The sequence below is a fragment of the Calonectris borealis genome, chromosome 1 (assembly GCF_964195595.1).
Source record: "Calonectris borealis chromosome 1, bCalBor7.hap1.2, whole genome shotgun sequence".
Taxonomy (NCBI): domain Eukaryota; kingdom Metazoa; phylum Chordata; class Aves; order Procellariiformes; family Procellariidae; genus Calonectris; species Calonectris borealis.
The window spans coordinates 102,680,583-102,692,891 of NC_134312.1; positions in this window are offsets into that span (position 1 = coordinate 102,680,583).

The following is a 12,309-nucleotide window of genomic DNA, read 5'->3' on the forward strand; positions in this document are numbered from 1 at the left end:
ATGTGCTTTATTTGATGTAGGTAGAATTAAGGACAAGTTGTGTTGAATTGGGATCCGGGCTTTCTTGTGCTTCCTCACTGCTGACAAACTTGCAACTTACTTTTTATGACAGCACGTGTTGCTTTGCTGCTAAAGGTACAGACCCCGGTGCATAGACCCCAGTCCTTCAGTCTGGGAGTTCAGCACAAAGTTCCAGTCGACTCTTCCCACTAATGGGGAGTGGAGTCAGCAGAGTGTTTACATTGCTGGGTACTTTATTGTTTTGTTAATTAACTCTTTTTCTATTTACATGCAGATTTAAATTTACATGGGATATTTATTCTGTAAATGAACGCCATGGTGATTATCAGATAATTAACTTGAGAATTGATGGCATAAGAGATTGAGATTTGTTCCTAATCTATCTTTTGTGCACCCCTATTTATGGCCCATAGACATTTTAAAGATGGGATAGGTTCTTAATATCTTGCACGCTAATTGCTTTTATTGTGACTGTGTGCTGGTAAATGATTGGTTTTCGTTTAAGCTATTTAAGGCTGTTTTGTGTGTCTCTTTTTCCCCTCTGTTGTGACTTTATGCTCAGTCAAATTAATAGGACAAATAAGGTCTGACTCAGAGTTTTATTCCCATTTGCTATACTTGGAATAGACAAAGCTTTTGTGTAGCCAAGCTGCGGCTACTCTTCTTCACACAAACTTTCCATCTTCTTGTTCCCTCTTTATTTCACACTGGCTTTCAACTTTTTATTTGGGGAGGTGTCTCTTTGTAGACAACCCCCCAATCATTTCCCAGCAGCACTATAAAGCCTCACATGATGAATTTAGGCCTACTGCTGATAGCACTTTGGGACTTTCTTCAGACACTGAAGAACAAATAATCCTCATGGAAATTGTATCTAGTTTTCTTGTTCCCTCCCCTGAGCCCCTGTGCCTGTCCCAGCCAAAATAAACTCTCAAGGCATTTAAACAATCCATCTTAATGTAATGTTCGACATGGAAGCTGTTGACTTGCTGTTGAATCCATATGAGCAACCTTACTCACTTGTCACCCATCAGGCCTCCAGTGCTGTCGCTGCACCGGGCTCTTAGATGCAGCGGGGTGGTGACGGTCACTGACGGTGAAGCTGGTGCTGGAGCCCAGGTCATTAGCAAAGGGGCAGCAGCAGCTGAAACTGCCCCTTAGCACTGCTGGGCTTCGGTTTTTCCTTACAGCTGGAAACTATTCTTTCTCAAAATTTTCCCTGACAGGGAGATGGAAGACACTCTTCATCTCCTGGAGATTCAATTGTTTCTTAGTGCTTGCTGAGAGCCACGCTCGCTTTGCAGGCATCCTCCCCTCCTCCTCCCCGCTTTGGGACAGACTTTTTGTTTTGTCGGTGCCTGCCATGCTGGTACCATCAAAAGCGCACGCTAGCGATGGCGGCAGTTATATGTCTCATTTGGTGGTGGTTTTCAACCCCTAGCTTTTCAAGGTCTATGGAAAGGATGCTTTCAAAGGAAATTACATCCCTCCAGCAAGACCAATGAGGGGAGCTGCAGGTGCCTGCCGGACAGTCTTTCTCCTTGGATGCTTTCAGATCCCTGAGGAGGCCCGTGCCCTATGTCAGCATACAAAACGCTGAACAGATTTGCATGGGAAGAGCAGCTTTTGTCGCCCTTTTGGTCCAAGCGGGGCCTCTGATCCCGCACGCCCGGCAGCAACCACCACGCAGTGCAGAAGGTAGCCCTGCCGGTCTTGTCTAGATCTCCCCTCGGAGGTGCCCTAGGCCCACGAACAAGCCGTGGTCCTGGGCACACCTTCCTCCACGCTGCAGGCGTGAGCCGGGGGGTACATCCCCATGCGAGCCACCCCTGCCGGCCTCCTAGCCAGGCACATTTCCTTTCTGAGCTTGCAAAGCCTGCTGTTCGCATGCCAAATTGAAGTCATGAGAATGAATTTAAAAAAAAAAAAAATCTATTTTTAATCCAGTGTGAGATCTCCTACTCTTGGCTATTTTTTTCGTAATTGATTCTGTTTTCTGCTAACGATTTGAAATTTAGCATCTATTCCTGCCTCGGAGTGTTACTTTGATAACCGGTGTTAAGGAAGAAGATTAAGACTGTTGTTAGCAGTGGAGGCTGCAGGACATATGGGTGCTGCAGACCTGTTAGTGATAGACAGAAAGTTGTTTTGAGGCAGTGGGACAGATTGTCTGGGAATCCTGGCTTAGTAGCAATGAAAGGCTGATGAGGTAAGTAGTGCTGGGAAAATCCTGTTAGGGAAGGAAAAGAGCAGACTGGAACCGAGTGATCACAGGACGCCCGATATTGACTATGCAGTTTGTCTACGAAATTGAATTCACTTTTGGCACAGAAATGGGATTCTTATTTCTCTCCCTATTGCACTTGCTTCATTAGCAGGCTTGTAAGGCACTCTAAACTTTCCAGCATTTAGTAATGGATTAGGACCAACAACTCGTTCTGAACCTTTGAGGCAGTTGGTTCAGGCTTGCATCAGACGTTTCCACCTTCATCTCATTTGCAGATGCTGTGGAGCGGGATAAAGGATCCAGAACAGTGTGATCCCAGACAACATCCCCAGATCTGGTCCCTGTTGAAGTGACGGAGGTTAGAGAACCCAGTGCAGAAACATTCCTTGCTGAGCTGGAGGGGAGCTATTTCCGAATTCAGGCAGGACAGTATGGGCAAGAGAGATGTGTACGCACACGTATGGTGAAGCCTGCGGGTAACTACCAGCACCATCTCTCCAACGCTGGGAGCTGCCTGTAGCCGGAGTCTATGCTTCCATGTTGGCCGCGTTTTGCTGCACTCTTTCTAAAGCACTTCCCTGGCTCTGTTTGGTGGACGGGTGATTTGTTGCCTGTTCATCTACAATAGGTAGATTAGCCATGATTTATTTGGGACAGGGTTGTGACTGGTGATCTGTGTGCTCTTGTGGGTGTAGGAGTTGTGTGATCTCATGGTGAAGGGTGATTGCTGTGCTGCGCAAGGGGACAGATTAGGATAAATGACACAGAGGAGTCTGAACGTACCGCCTGAATGGGTATGTGGGTAGGATATCCAAAATCTTTCAGGTAGGTTCCTAAATACAGCCTTTCCCGCTCCCTGCACCCTTCTGATTAGGGGCAACAAAGTGGCAGGCTTGTCTCCCTTTTTATTCTCTGCTTTTTCAGGAGGAGATCAGGGGACGAGCAAGGGAACAAATCCTCCTGCAGAAGAAAAGCAGCAGCGAGGGGTCTGCAAGCAGAGACAACACTTCTCCTGTCAAGGGCACATGCTATCTGGGGACGGTGCAGTCATGGTTCCCCCTCGTAAGAGGCAGGGGAGGGGACCCTGGGAGGGATGGCTGGAGGCAGTGTCCCTGGGTAGCAGGGGAATTGCCTGGGAGGGGGCCTGGGGGTGCAGGGTCCAGGAGGTGCAAACAGCTGGAGGGAGCCTGGGGTCTGGAGACGGGATGAGTCTCATAGAAGCATAGAACAGCCCAGGTTGGAAGGGACATCGAAAGATCATCTGGCCCAACATTTTGTGGAAAAGGGAGCCTAGATGAGATTATCTGGCACCCCTGTCCAGTTGCATCTTGAAAACCTCCAGTGATGGGGACTCCACCACATCCCTGGGGAAGCTGTTACAGTGATTGATTGTTCTCACCGCAAAAAATTTATTTCTTATATGAAGATGAAGTCTCTCCTGGTGCAACTTGTACCCATTGCCCCTTGTCCTCTCCATGTGGCTTCTTGTGAAGACAGAGTCTCTGGCTAATTTGCAGTCACCCTTTAGGTACTGGAAAACTGTGAGGAGGTCCCCATTGAGTCTTCTCTTCTCTGGGGAGAAAAGACCTAACTCCTTCACTCTTTCCTCATAGGGCAGGTTCTCCAGCCCTTTGATCATCTTTGTGGCCCTCCTTTGGACCCTCTCCAGTCTGTCCATGTCTTTTTTGAATTGTGGGGACCAGAACTGGACACAGTATGCTAGATGTTACCTGAAAAGCACTGGGTAGAGTGGGATGATCATGTCTCTATTTCTCCTAGTAATGTCCCTGCGGATGCAGCCCAGGATCCAATTTGCTGCAGTGGCGCACTGCCGACTCACGTTCAGCTTGTCCACCAGGACCCTCTGGTCCTTGAGTCCCTCCATACTACCAAAGTCAAGAAAGCCCTAAGGGGTGGATGGCTTGTATGCAGGGTTTGTGTTTCTGCAGAGGGTACTACTCAACTTGGCTGGCCGCCATGCTGCAGTGCCTTGCCATCCCCCGAGGGAGAGGGGAGCTGGCCACCAAGCATGGGTGGCAGGCGTTGTTTGCACGCTGAGGGTAGACAAAGTAATTGCAACGTCAGTTGGGAAGTCTTTGATGCAACAGGAACCCCAGGGTGCCATGACATGTGGCCTCCCCTCCCTGCAGAACAGCAGCTTCTCCTTTCTCGTGGGAAGCGCTGAGGCCTGGGCCTGGAGGAGGCCACCAGCACCCGTGCTGTGCCTCCTGCCTTGCAGATTTGCTGCCCGCCACCGTGGGCTCTGTGCATACACATCTTCCAGGCGAGGCTCTGTCCAGCTGGCACAGGCATTTGGAAAGTATTTTCCTGATGCTTGTGTGGAAACTGCTTACGTCTTTTTCTGTAAAATGCCATTTTTCTTTTCAAAATCCCCATCTCTGAGTTGCAGAGCTGACGCTAAGCATCCCGAGTCTTCTGGCTATTTCTTAGCTTTTCATGCATCACGGGAGCAAGCTGAACAAGAGCCTTCCTGTTCCCCTTGCTGCAACTCAGCACTGTCAGCCACAACAAAACTGCAAGTGTCTTGTCAACTTTTTGCTACTCTTGGTAAAAACTTTGAACCTCTCTGAAAATCTAGCAGCTGCGTGAGCTACAGACTCAGCAAGGTGAGCAACATCTGGCAGTAGATGAATCCGGTTGGAAAGACAGCCTGGAAAATGAGAAGGGACATACAGAACTGTGGATACATGGGTGCGTCCCACAGCATCCGGCAGGTTGGAGTTGGATGGGAAGCTATCCTTCTCTTCTGCAGACAGAGGGGGAGCAGAGCCCATCGGACATCTATCATCTGGTGGAAGCAACCTATGGACTCTTCAGCTAGATTTTGGGGAGTTCAGCCTGTCCCATCCTCCCCACAAAGAGGTATGATGGTGGGCAGGGAGGAGTGCCAGACTTCCACCTGAAGCCCATTAGCTGTTACCAGCTCCATTGACTGTTGAATCCCGTCTTTTCCTTTGAAATCCCACTCTGGGTTAGGACGAGTCTGGTTTTGAATTGTGTTCAGGAGGAACTGAAGAAGGGTGGCTTGCAGAGCTGTGACACTGGCCCCAGAGCCATGGCCCACAGAGCAGTAAGGAGTGATCCAAGCAAGCGAGGGCCCTTGTGGGGGGTTTCTGGTTAAGAGACGGACAAGGCGGCCGCAGGACGATCTACAAGAAGGTCAAATTGAAACCATGATTTGTTGCCTCAAAATATTGAGAATCACCAAACCGTGGCAAACCTGGAAGAAATCACCATGGGCTTTTGGTTTGGTGGTCGAAACCAACATTATTACCAGCAGGATCCCGCCACATCTTTGTGGGCGGAAGGGGTTCATAACTGAAGATCAGTATTACCTCCAGCCTCATAAGCAGTCGCTGGAGAGAGAATTATTTTGCTGGCCTTGCAAGGGGCTCTGCCTGGGCCTGGAAGAGCGTCTGCTCAGCTTTGAGCTCGGTGAAGGTGACACTAAGTCAGGAGGGACATACTGCGAGGCGCAAGCTCTCTCCCACCGGGCAGCCCCCAGCTCTCACTGCGGCTCGGTTCACAAAACACGTGGTTATTTCACCGCCAGACAGAGGTCCTGTGCTCCCCTGGCTAGCATCTGGGACCTCTTACCTACGGATGTGCCTGGGCACCGGCAGCACTGCTCGGGCCACCTCCCCAGCAGGGGCTGGTGGTCCCGGGGGGCTCGCTGCCCCGCTGCTGGGAGGCGAAGCGCAGATAACCGCTTCCACCTGCTGCCGTCGCCACCGGCTCGGTCTCGCTGATGGCGTGACTTGCAGCTACCGCCTGACAGACAGCCCAGCCCTGTGGTTGTTTCCCTACCCCGTTACCAGGCCACGCTTAGTGGCGTCCTCTCTTAAAAGCTTTTACAGAGGGCTGGCGGCTTGTGGTTCTCCATTAGCCCTGCCTGCACGTCATCGGGCCGTGAGGGACCCTGGGGACCCTTTGCTCTGGGATAGTGTCAGGGGACACCTTGCCCACCCCTCTTCAGCTCCTTTCAGGGTGGTGTAGGAGAGCGAGAGGACCCGGTTAGGTGCTGCGCGGCCATTAATTGCATGGCCTCTCCCAGCAGCTGGTCTGGCTGGTGTATTGGAGGGAGTGGGGGCCGAGCGCAGCGATGTGGGTCGGGGGGGCTATGCGTGGGACCTGGCGTCAGGAAGGCCGCCAGAGCATTTTGGCTGACATCAGTCAGGACAGAGCTTTTCACCCGGGTGTCTTGTGTTAGGCCTGAATAATGTTGCTGTGATGAAGACATTAGGATGGAGAGACTCCAGCCCTCTGCTTGGAGTGAACTACAGTGGGTAATTACCTTCCCAGATAAGAGCACATGGCTTTTTTTCCTGGTAGCGCTTGTCTGGCTCTAAATTTCAGCCACTGACTCTTCTTTTACCTTTCTCCACTAAATTATTAAAGACTCTTGTGAAGGTACTTGCTTAAAGCGTGTTACAAGTGTTTTTGGACTACCTAGACTAAGCCCTTCATGCTCTTCACTGGACAGCATTTTTCCCAGTCCTAGAAGATCAAAATGTGTTTAAGCGGGCAGAAGCCTAAAGGTGTAAAAGCACGGATTTCCCACGTAACCCACACCGGGAGGTCTGCTTAAATATTTGAGGATCGTTTGATTCACCTGTACTTAAAAGAGAGCAATTAAGGAAACTAAAGATGATCTTGGAGGGTTGAATAATTCCTTCACATTAGTTTCCACTACAAAGGTGGCTCTAGAGGTGCTTACTCAGACCTTGCTCTTTTTCTGGACAAAGATAAGATAGCATCAGAGACTGAGAGAGGAGGAGCTGGAACAACCAGACCGTATAAGTATCAGTAAGCGGCCAGGTCATGATGGTGTACAGCCAAGAGGTCTTGGGGAACACGAGGATGAAAAGGCTGCATCTCAAAAAGAAATATTTCTTCTCTCCTTGAAGAAAAAAAACCTCCACAAAAAACAAAACAAAACAAGAAAAACCCAAACACAAAACCCCCCCTGTCCTGGTTTCGGCTGGGATAGGGTTAAATTTCTTCCTAGTGCTGTGTTTTGGATTTAGTATGAGAAGAATGTTGATAACACACTGATGTTTTCAGTTGTTGCTAAGTGCCCTCCTAGTCCAAGGACAGCTCCCGTGCCTACTGACTGAACTAGGTACACAAGATGGGAGGGGACATAATCAGGACAGCCAGCCCAGCTGGCTAATGGGGTATTCCATACCATGTGACGTCATGCTCAGTATATGAATGGTAGGTGTGATCCAGGAAGTACCGATCGCTACTTGGTTATCGGTCAGCGCGGGTGGTGAGCAATTGCATTGTGCATCACTCATTTTGTATATTTTATCATTATCATATTATTTTCCCTTTTCCTGTTCTATTAAACTGTCTTTATCTCAACCCACGAGTTTTTCTCACTCTTACCCTTCCGATTCTCTTCCCGTCCCGCTGGGGGTGGGGGGGAGTGAGTGAGCGGCTGCGTGGTATTTGGCTGCCTGCCAGGTTAAACCACGACACCCCCAAAAAACCCAGAAGAAAAAGCAGTGTTTGATAAGGACAGAGAATGTTGTACTCACAATTTTAATGGCTCTTGGGATGATCTGGAGAATTACAGGCCTATTTGACATGCGTGTAAATGAATGTAATACCTAGCAAATTAGGAGAATTGGCCGTGAATCTTACACAGGTAAGACTGCTCGGAGGTGCAACCTGCAGAGATTCTGCAAAAGGAAACTGCGTTTCCTGAAGTCTTGCAAGTCTTTGGACAAACCAGGGAATTAGCTGAGAAAGAACAACTGCCTGACATCACTTATTTAGCTTTTTCACCAGGCGTTTTGCAAGGGCACGTTCAAGACGTGGCTGCAGACATCCAGCTAACAGTGCAAGAAGCGGCTTATCGCTATGGCTCCGGCACCGGCTAGGAGCTGGGCGAGCGGGTGGTCAGTGGTGGTGTGGGGGATGAGGTGCCAGTGCAGCGCCTTGATCAGCCGTGGCACGGTAACCTCTGGGGACAGGGATAAATGTGCCAAAGCTGCAGCGAAGCTTGGGTTACTCAAGAAGGAGGAGGAGAGGTGGGTGGAAGACTTGAAGGGGTAAGTGATGGATTCACTTGGAGAGTAGAAGGAAAAGGGGTTGATGGGACAGGGTACCTATGTCAAGGATGGTGCCAGGAAGAGGTACTGAGGGGTGAAAGTCATTGTCTCCTCAGCATTGCATGTTTATGTCCCTGGTGCTGAAGATCTGGGTGTGTAGGACACCAGCAGGCTGGCAGCAGGGACAAAGCTGCTTTGCCGGGCAATTTCAGAGGTCTGTGTTAGACCCTCCCAGGGGAAATGTTGAAAGAAATCCAGAATAGGTGACGATCCGAAAAGGGAGTATGTAGGGAGAAGAGAGGACCCTCTCCGTGGTAACAGCCGAGTCGATAATCTCCAGGCACGGAGGACCAGGCTCTTGATGAGCCACCAAAGCACATCTGATCGATAACTCAGAGTCCCGACTTGCACATTAGCAGAGTCAATTATCAGCTCTGCTCTCTGCTTCCTTGATTATTATTTCAGCATGTAGCAGCTGTTTCACAAGCGTTATGGCCCATCACACTCTGAAGGGACTAAGTTAAATGCAGATTATTGACCGATGAGGCCATAAGAATGTACTGTAAAATATACAGTCATGTTCGCCCATAAATCCCCAACGAGAGTCCTTTTTAAAGAAATTCTTCTTGTGCTGGGAGTGCTCTGGGTCACTGTCAAGGCCCTGAAAAATGGTTTTTCCACCTGATTCCCGCCACCTCCTCTGTGGCGTTGTGTCTCTCTTGGCATTGCATCTTCACGTGAATGAGTGGTTCTCCCTCCTCGAGCTGCTCGTCGGGACCCCTGGGCTTCAGTGGGGATGCTTGGATTACGGCTGACTCTGCAAGTAGGCAAGGTGAACTGTATTTAATGTTTCTGCTCTGGCTCCGGGTTTTCTGCTGCTCCTGAGTTTCTCAAGTTGCTTAAGTTCCTTAGTTTTGGCTGAGGTTGCGGGCTTACTGTTTGGGGCAGCCTAAATTCTGGTGAGCACAAGGAGGCTAAATCATGAGCTGTTTGAATACCAGGTAATGACAGCTTTCCCTCCTCTGCCAGTCTGATATACTGCTGGCTGTTAGCTGCGTGGTTCATGGAGGCAGGCAGAAGTGCCTGGGTCGTTTTGCTTTGCAAATCTCCTTGGCTTCAGGACTCAAACCTATTTCAGGGGAAGGGTTGCATGTCTTTTCTGGTTATGAATTGGGAATGCTGTGCATCTACACCGAAAATCTCTCTCTATTTAAGATGCTGGTAGCTAGGTCAACAGTGCAGCTTGTGTATCCATACACCTGTCCCTCTTCTGCTGTAGCGCCTAGGCTTTGGAGGAGATCACCGGTTTTGATCACTGCCCTCAAACTGAGACATGTGGTCTTTTAGCCCAGGCGGTGGAGTTTAGTGCCCTTGAAGCTGGGTCCCTGCTGCTGGCAGCCTGCTGAGGCTTCCTTAGTGCTTCTGAGGATTTCTTGATCTGCTTTTCCCCAGGGTGCACCCCTTCCAAGGACGGAGAGAGGATTTCACGTGCTTGCGCTGGAGCCCTAAGAGATGGCTAATTTAGAGTTTGATGCATTATGGACGTATTGTTGCTGTTGGTTTTTTTTTTTAATATAGTTTTGACATGACTCTAGGATGGGTTTTTTCCTAAGCTTTCTCAAGTGCAGGATCCTGGCCAGAGTTACGGTTGCAAGTGTTTTTAAAACCTTTCACTGTTGGAGCAACTGAGATCCCCGGGGCCAGGCCCTCGCGGGTTCCCGGGGAGGCTGGCTGAAGCCGCCGGGCTGGTGCCAGCAGGTGTAGGGGGGTCCTGCTGGTCACAACTCCTGGGACCCGGTGCTGAGTCCCAGCTGCTGCAGTTTCTTCGTGTCATGCAGATAAAAGCACTACAAGAAGCATGGGGACAGAGAGCACTCCCCGCTGTGGCAGGGACACCGTGGCTACTTTGTGGACATTTCTTGGGGGTGAAGAATGAGCTTTGTTTTCTACCCTGGTGCTTACTGCTGTGAGAGCTGCCTGTCCTTCAGAAAGGACTGCAATGGCTCACTGATGTGTGTTGGGTTGCAGAGCTGGCCAGAGGAGTAACCAGAGTTGCCTCATGTCACGGGGGTGGAAGAGGAAGGAACGTGCTGTCCCGTGGGTTAACAGTGCCGTGAGAGCCCAGGCAGGGCGGCCAGAGACCAGGGAAGTGGGAACCCAGTTCCCAGCCTCGCTCCCCACCTTGGGGAGGTTGTTCTGTTCTCAGCAGTGCCCATGTCCAGATCTGGTGTTTTTACTTTCACGAGGGAAGGAGGCGAATGTCGCGAGGGCAGCCGACAAGAGTGCCAAGGTGGCCGAGCACGAGACCGCCCTGGGAATGGCAGCATGAGCGGAGGAGGCACAGCTCTAGAGCTTGTGACTTTTCCAAGGGTACCTCATGTTAGGGGTGATACCGGGTGGTCTTCCTCTGCTGTGGGCAAGAAGACCCAGCACAGGCACATAGATACTCCAGGCTGCATTTGTGCTGTCGGTCTGATGCTCCCTCAGCTTGCCTTTCCCACCACAGGGAAAATTTCTACCAGTACCTCAAACATACATTGAGCCTAAACTGATGCAGTGGTGTTATCTGCAACCTACTGACACTTTCTCTCTGTGTCTCAGGCTGGGGAGTGAAGAAAGAGGTGGTCAGGACCAGGGCAAGGGAGGCAGCAAAAATTGGAGTGAGGAATCTTGGATTTATCATAAGCCCTTTTGCAGGCCACCACAGTAAACCCACTGGATGGCTTGCTGGCCCACCCATGATTTGGATGGGGGTTGGCAGCTGCCCCCGCATTTTGTTTCTCTCTCCCCTGCCTGGCCTATCGAGCAATGTCTCATGCTGCTCAGCAGCTCTCACTGAGGTTACCTACCCCTGGACACGTGATGTTTTAGCCCTGAAGGCTAATTGCGGTGATTGGGGATGGGTGGTGGGAGGGCTCGTCACGCGTGGCCGGGAGGCTGATACAGTCATGCTGTGTGTTTGTGTCTCACGCCAGCTACCTGTAAAGAATTTCACACAGCTGTACTGCTTGGTCCATGTCCTGTCCCTTGTCCCACCCACACCCCACAGCATGTTGTCCCCCACTGTAAACTCTGTCCCAGGCAGGGCCATGCACAGCAGCACATGGCATGGCCATAGCTGTGCAGCTGGGTGGAGCAGTTGCAATAGGATCACACCATGTCTTTGAGTGGTGTGAATTCCTTGGTGTTTGCTTTCTTTAGCTCCCTTTTAATCTCATTTTGTGTTCCTGGGGATGTTTTTCTGTTAACACAGCTGTGTCACGCACATTTAATTTCACTGCTAGGGTAAATCTCTCCTATCTTCTCTGCCAGGGTAAAGCTCTCATATCAGCCCTGCATAAACTCCTCTCCTTTCCCCCTCTCTTCCGCACCCTGCATGTGCTCAAAACACCTTTAGTTAAATATCAGCCTGGAAAGAGAGGTTTGCTGGTGATGGAGTTGGCCTCCTTATCAAGGACATCATTGCAGCGGGGCTGAACTCATCAAGGAGGAACAAAAACCTTTGAAGAGCATCCAGGAAAAGATCATTGTGAAGTGACTTCTGTCCCTTCAAAGGCCTGAGGTATGTGGAAAAGCCAATGAGCTCCTGAATTTTTTTTCTTGCTTGTCATTGTTGTAGAAGACTAGCCAGCCTGGAGTCTTATAACTGCCTCATGCAACCTGTCTGGAGATCCATATAGTATCTCCAGCACTTGTTATGTACGCACTGATGTTCGCTGCTGCCTCTGCCTGCTCTAGAAATGTCAGGCTACACACAATGAGAGTCCCGTGGTGTGATATGAAACCTCTACAGAAACTGCGAGCAACTGAAACCACACTGCACCAGGACAGGCTGTTCCTGCGACACTTCCAGTCCTGCAGCAGTTTTCAGAATGGCTTTCTCTCACTTCTCTTAAAACCTTCCGTGTCCCCACAGTCAAAGACTCGTGGGGCTAGACCTAGCTGTCACGTGGTTAAAGTTAATGGGTGCATGCCAGATCT